General features: G+C 41.6%; 1 protein-coding gene across 11 annotated transcripts in view; it reads left to right on the forward strand.

Annotated features, from left to right (window-relative positions):
* Positions 1–3,126: 3,126 nt before the first annotated feature.
* Positions 3,127–7,426, forward strand: part of LOC115245943 (homeodomain-interacting protein kinase 2) — a 25,087-nt gene continuing 20,787 nt past the window's right edge. For 4 of the 11 annotated variants that reach the window (XM_029824472.1, XM_029824468.1, XM_029824470.1 and 1 more), the window contains exon 1: positions 3,130–4,726. The gene's annotated coding sequence lies outside the window, so the exon portion shown is untranslated. Of the gene's footprint in view, positions 4,727–4,767; positions 6,271–7,426 lie in introns of those variants that run through there. The other 7 variants (XM_029824473.1, XM_029824469.1, XM_029824475.1 and 4 more) reach the window with 4 other exon arrangements.

Consider the following 7,426-nt stretch of genomic DNA (forward strand, 5'->3'; position numbering starts at 1 on the left):
GAAATAACGACTCTCGGATTTTTCACGGCTATAAACGATAAATCGTTACAGTTTAAGCGATATGCCGGATTTATCGGGCGAAATCGCACGATTTCGAGCCTGTTCGTTCGCCGATATTGGTACAAGTCGCTACGTTCCTGACTGCACTTTGGGAACTGCGGTCGCTGTATGCAACTCTGCCAGCACTCTGATATTTAGAGAGTGATCTGTATTCACGTCCCCGCGCGTAGGACACCCAGTACGGTGACCCAGTGACACGCGGAAAATCTTAGCGTATATGTCGTATCGCGTAATTACTGCTGGCGGAATAGAATTGTCTAATCGCGATCGAAAGTTACGAGACGAATGCGCAACGATGAGTTTGTGGGCTAATTTCGACGATGATCGAACGAGATGACAGCGGTTGCACCTGTATATAATAACGCCTTTTTTCAACTCAAAGGAATCACTCGCATCGTGACTAATATCGTTGCACGACGATCATATAAATGGCTGATAAATCTTTATTGATAAAAATGCCTATAAAATCTAATAACAGTGGAAACAGTTAAATATTGTTATTGTAATTATGAAACTTCTTATGTCACAAAATCTTTCGCGGAAAAAATAAAGAACAAATATGAGATCACGATATCTCACGTTAAATGTCATTAAGTGCGCGCGCGCGTTGATTGATGAAAAATATTTGAAATTCACGTAGGAGATTTTTGTTTTAAGAGTTTGAAGAGGGGGGAAAGAAGGATAAAAATCAACAATGAAAGTTTGAAGTGAAGAATGTCACTGCATGAGAAGTTTCTTAAGTCAACAGTAAATACGATGTTCAAAAATAAACAAAAAAAAAAAACGCACCTAAAATGAAATTCTGGCTTATCGCATTCAAATTGAATTCGGTGAAACTTTATTATTTCCAACTGTTAAAAGCAATTACGATATGATAGTAAACCATTTAGAAATAAACTATATGTTATAAGTCATATTAATTAATGTCATTATTTATTATTTTATTTAAGTCATTATCTATTAATGTTTAGAGTTAGTTGTAAGAAAGCCCTGACTCACGCAAGTATAAAGTAACTTTCTCACAATGATTGCTGGCTCCTTGAGACCTATGGAGAAGAAACAATCTTCATACCCTTCTATAAATTTATTTCCTATAAAAAAATTGGAAAAGACAGAAGTTTTGGAGAGTCTAACTCATATTTTATTCTTGTCTCTTTTATTTGATGCGTTGAAATCGTGCAATGAAATGAAAATATATTTGCCTAAAATATCATCTCTGTAGCTTGATATATGGACACTTTTCAATTTGTAGCGTCGAGTTTTCCGACATCGAATTTGATTGAAAATCGCTATCGTGGCCGAATAATTGTTCAAAAAAATGGCTTTTGTTTATCGCCTAAAATTATATTCGTGGGTGGAGCTGAAAGTACACAGCATGGTTTTACATGTACCGAATTAGAAGTATTTCGCGCCGGCTGTCTTTATATTGGCACTGACGCGAATCGCGTTCTCTCGAAGATCCGATTTCACTTGGCTCACGCAGGACGGGAAGATATTCCGCGACGAACGCGCGAGTTGTGTACGTGTGATTCAAGATTTCTTATTATATTATCATTTCTTGCTGCGCGTAACGCGGCGGCAAATATGCGCGTAATTAAGATGCAAAACTATGTCGGTGCCGAAAAGAAGTTTCATATATATTCTCTCAAACATATATCCCGATTGTAATTATAGAGAAATTAAATACTTTTTTTTTAAGTAATTCTTGTCATAGAATGTCCTAAAATCGTCCGATGTTTTTTTAATGAAAAATTATTTAACTCATTTAGAGTCGATTTTTCCTTAAGAAAGAAATCGAGAAAGATTATTTCTTGTTGCAACTTTCCAATATTATATAACTTTGTAACTAAATTTTGTACCAAAATTTTCCTCTCTCTTGTTAAATCCCAAATAAAATTAACAAAAAAATGCAGTTTTTTGTCCATCTGGTTCTTTGAAGTTTAATTCGCACAAATTTTCCTTTTTCTCTCAATCGCGTATAATTCGGAAATTATTAATGGCCCGATATTTTCATTAAAGAAGAATTGGCTCTAAATTAGCTAAAGAGAATCTTTCATTGAAAGAATATCTGGTGGTTTTGAGATATTCTATATTATATATAAATAACAAATTATATAACAAAAATATCTATCTAGTAAAAATATGTATTATACAAGATTTATTAATATTCGGTACGTTTTTAAATTTTTATGTGTAACATTTAGATATTTATTCATTAATTTATTGCATGTGTGGCACAATACATATGTACATACCTTCTTTATTTTGTTTTTTATAGAAATCGAAACGGGTATATAGAATTTTTCGATTCCTATTAATTGATCATTTGTTACATAATAAAAAGTTTTTTACGAAAGAAATTCAAGAGAGACTAGCGTCATTTTTCGCATTATTGTAAATCGCGTCATCAGAGCAGAGTTAAAAAAATATACGTGTCTGTTATATTTAGCTTAAACATATTTTTGCGGCCTGGCAGAATCGAGAGACACGCAGTTATTTCCCGGAGCATTTTATTATTTAAGTTGTGCTTTTACTATGGCGCGTTTGCAAATCTGTCGCAATCTTGTGAAAGTGCTTATAGGACGCTTAAAATTTTACTCGTCTTCGCTCCGATCTTACAAAGCGCGATTATAAATCGCCAGTTTAACCTCAGTGTAAAATCCATTGTTTTCGTATTTTTTCGTAGGGAAACAGTTCGGTGCAACGCGAAAGGAGAATGAGAAATCACCGACGGTGGAAACTGTTACGATCGTGCTCCATATAACGATGTGGTGGAAGCTAACGTTACGAAGAATCGGCCACATTGATGAACAAACTGTACATGCGCGAATATCGAGGTAAAATCCATGGTTTCTATAAATCAAATATTTTTTATTTATTTAACGCCATGCTTTTATAAGATAGAAGCTTAATTTTCGAATTGTACTGTCAAGAAATAATTTATTATCGTCGTGCAATTTTTTCTTGTTCAAGAAAATATAAAGCAAAGAATTTTTAATTTTTAAAATGCTCAAAACTGAAAAATAGCGATAAAAGATAAAACGCGAATCACTAAAGTGATAATAGATAATATACGAATGCGCAGAGTAATTTTCCGCAAGTTTCTCTTTTTATTCTCTTCTCTTTATTATCTTTTAATGTGCTTTATATCTATCGCGGCTAAGAGAACATATGTATAAAGATGAGATAAATTAAAATTATCTTGATAGAATATGTGAAAATTTTGTATATGGCTTGTACTCGTAAATTCAAGAACCTCAACTTTATCTCTAAAACAAAATTTATCGATCTATTTAAATACATACTAGTTGCATAGAATTAAACCTACCAATGCAATGGATATGTACAATTTCGTCGTAAAAAAAATTCTGTTTACGCACGAGACAAATTTTGGTAAACATTGCTAGAGAATCAGGTTAGTTTATCGTCGCCAAGGGGCTCAACGAAGGAAAGATTTATCGCACGATGGGGGAAAAATTGTTCTATGCGTTCTCGATGCGTTCGTAAAAAAAATCATGAAAAGTCATTTCTTAATTTCATAAACGACGCGGCCGCAATTTAATCGCGGCCGGGGTGCTAAAGTCGCCAGCTGTTTTTGACGTTTGACCGGCACTGGGCTCGGCGAGCCGAGCGGCGGCGAAGATTACCGAACGCTTTCCGTCACGCGGCGGTTGAGTCTGAACGCGGTCGCGCATGGCAGTGTGTGGTGGAGCGCGGTTCGCAACGGATCGACGATACTAGTAACCGCATCGCGGCAATAGCACACCAACAACAAGAGGGAGGAGGAAGAAGAGAGCGAGAAGGACAGAGACAGATAGAAGCGAGGATACACATACACGATCGTAAAAGTCTGCCGAGATAGCTCGCGCCGCCTCGAAAATAGAACGACGTATCGCCGCAACGTATCGTGAATACAGCAACGTACGAAACGAACATTGGCGACACGCGCGTGAACGGCACCGCTCGTGAAACATGTACACGACGAAAATAATTCGGGATCGTGCGGTAGAGTGGCGAAAAGTTTAAGGAAAGTAGTGCAGCGGTGCGTGTAGTAGGTCGGTGGCGATAGTAGTCTGTAGTAGCAGCGGTGACGACGACGACGACGGCGACGGCGACGACGATACAGACGTGATAGTTCTGGTGTTGATGGTAGTAGTAAACGGTAACAGTAATAGCGACGGTGCTTCGATGACCGTACTTCGGTGTTGGTTCGCGCAGTGGTAGAGGAGAGGAGCGGCGTTGTGTATTGGCCCAGTGGTGGTGTGCGCGCGTGTTGGTGCGACACACACACATACACACTTGGTCGGCGGGGCCGCGTCTCGTCGCCGTCGTCGCCGTCTCGCTCCGTCCTATTGTCGCGCGTCGTCATCGGGCGGCGCGGTCGTCGTCTCGCTCAGCGGCGGCTCCCGTTCCCGCACCCTCCGCGGCGCGCATCCCGCCGTCATCGTCGTCGCTCCTCTCAGTCGCTCTCGCCGGAGGCCACCGCACCGAAGGCGTCCGCGCGACGAGCCAGGCAAGCCGCTACGCAAGATGGCTGTGTGTCGCTGACGAGGGGGCCGACAAACCGGACAGGGGTACAGACAGCCCGTGGATATAAGCGGAACATGCGGCTACGCGATCGTCGGGCCCGTCCCTGAAGAGAGAGACACTGGCCAAGAAGCGAGAGGTGAGTTTCTCCTGTTATCTCTGTGCTTGCGTCGCATCTCGCTTGTCCTCTCTCGCCTTTTCCTCTCGCAGCATGGGATTTTTTTCTTATGGCATTTTTGACTCGATTTCCGGTCGCTCGCATTGCATTTCGCTCTTCTCGTCTGCTTTTGAGTCTCGCGACGAAAATCGTTGTCGGGAATGACACTTTCCGAGCTTTCCCGACAACGATGTTTCGTGACAGGACGACGGAGGAGACGTCAGGTTCGGTGTGCGTGTCTCCTCGTACGTTCACGCTACGGCGACGAGATGATGAGCGAGCGAGCGAACCATACGTGGACTCTACCATCGCCGTGAGCGGAAATGCATGTACGCGTCAGGTCGCGTACATCGAGGCGTACGAAAAAGTGTAAACAAGTTAAGAGATATCCCTCCAGGATATCTTCTTCAACAACGTAGTCCGCGTGCTCTAATCTTCAAAACTTTACGATAACAATTTATCCGTAATATCTTATCTCTCTTTCTCTTTCTCTCGCGTTTCATATAGGTATCACTTCGTGTCACTTCTCTTTTCTCTCTCTCTCTCGAGACGAAAACTTGCTCATCATTGGGTATATTCCACGATGAAGTGGAATTATACACGCTGATATATCTCGCGCGAAGTTTTCGCGTATCGATAACGACCTGGCCGGTGTATCTCCTCTCCTTTCTCTATCTCCCATCACTATCCATCTGCTCTCGCCCTCGTACATTCGCTCTCTCTTTCTCTCTCTCTCTCTCTCCCTCCCTTCCCCGGTATACGTCTGCGTGGCTAGCAGTCTATCGGTGTCTGCACTTTGTCGGTCCGCACTTTCCCCCGTGCCAGGCTCCGTCCTGTCGATTGAATGGCTCTTCTCTATACGCGCGTACAATACAATCGCGGAATAAGAGCCTTGCTGGAAACATCTGTCGCGCGGGCGACCTAACCTAACCTCCAAAATTCGCATGAAATCCGTCGTCGTCGTCGTCGCGGCGATAGACGTGCGCGCGCGACCGACTGGTCCGGGTGGTTGGCATTCCCCGACCCGTCGATGTGCGTCTTATTTTCGAGTCTCGTCCGCGAGCAACTCGGTCCGTTCGAAACGTCGTCGTGACGTCGCGCGTTACGCATTATCCGGAAAGGGGAAGCGGATATTGTTGCAGTTTTTCGCGTCATATTTCGCGTAGCGTATGTTATTTTGCAATTCCGCGAATTCGCGGAAACTCTATGTTTACCTATCCCTTTCGGAATCGGAATAAGGGAAAGGGATTTGGAGTAAACACGAATATCCCTCGTCGCGCGAAAGGGATTTTGACGTTTGTTCACAAACGGGCAAAAAAGTGTGATAAATGCAGGGAGCATATGGCATCGCCGCGAAACGTACGCTCTTTGCGAAATGACCAGCTGACTCGATAGGATCTTCCTGCGAGTGGATCGATTCGACATAACCTAGAAATTGCGAAGTGCTACGCTCGCCGAATGACGAAGACATTCCTACGTCGCGATGCCGAAATGGACGTAACTGTCTTAGGAGATCTCTGTTATCGGTAACACGAATTGTTTTCGCTTTTATCGCGCTATTTAGTTCTCTTTTTGCTCTATTACTTGAGAGATAAACGGCTACTTTCTTTCCTTAAACGGCAATAATTTTCCTCACGTGGAAATGTACTGGCGAGTATTTCGAGTACGGAATATTTATTAACTTTATTTACCTTTTATTATCTTTCGAATGACAGGATTAAATTTTAAATTACTAGCGTCATTATTTTCTACATTCGTTGGAATTGTTTTTTACCTGTTTTTTTTTTTTACCACGTATATATATATGTATATGTATAAAGATTCTTTTACATTACAATTTTTTACATAAATATTAACGCTTCACCGTAATATCGATGGTAAGCATGAATAATCTAGTCATAAAACGCTAGAGAATGCCGTTAAGGCTTATTTAGACTCTTACACAAATATGATTAGAGCCAGGTTTACCTTGGCTCCGCTTTAAAATGCGAACCGTTATCTGACATTCTGACATATTCACTTTCATTTTATTCAATTATGAGACTGCGAGATTTTAATCGCATGTAACTGATCGTCCGCATTACGTGCCAACGGGACATTAAGCCTCGAACAAGTAAAATTACAATTATTCCGAGTAAATTGAATCCTTGCTATTTGTAATCCGTTCGGTTGTCGCGTCCTTCAGAAAATCTTCCGATGCATCGGCAAAAATAATGCATTTTATCGCTTTATATCTTAAATCTCGAAGCATCTGTCGCTTGCAAGTCGAGAGTCGTAACGTCGAGCCGCGTCGCGGAAACCTTTCTGGATCGCGATTTCCTCGCGTCACGCTATTGCCCGCGATTGTCGGCGCGACGTAGTCGTTGCCTTCGTCGGGTCTGTCCGTCGACGGTTATTAAATCGAGTTCACGCACACACATACACATGTATATACACACATACACGAGTATCGGATTAGAACGTACGTTTGCGTATCAGTAGTGGAACTTTAAAGTTTTTCTAGTTATCTTCCGCAGAAATAAGCTCTTATCGAAATATACATGATTACACATTTACATAATATTTATTCCGTATTTTTAGTCTCTTTCTGTGCTCAGTTCCGTCGCCGATATACGTACAATTGAATAACTCGGCGATCAAATATCTACTGCAATATCGGAGACGAGAGAGAGAGACCGCTCT

Source organism: Formica exsecta, unplaced genomic scaffold (genome assembly GCF_003651465.1).
Source record: "Formica exsecta isolate Colony F162 unplaced genomic scaffold, ASM365146v1 scaffold137, whole genome shotgun sequence".
In the NCBI taxonomy this organism is placed as follows: Eukaryota; Metazoa; Arthropoda; class Insecta; order Hymenoptera; family Formicidae; genus Formica; species Formica exsecta.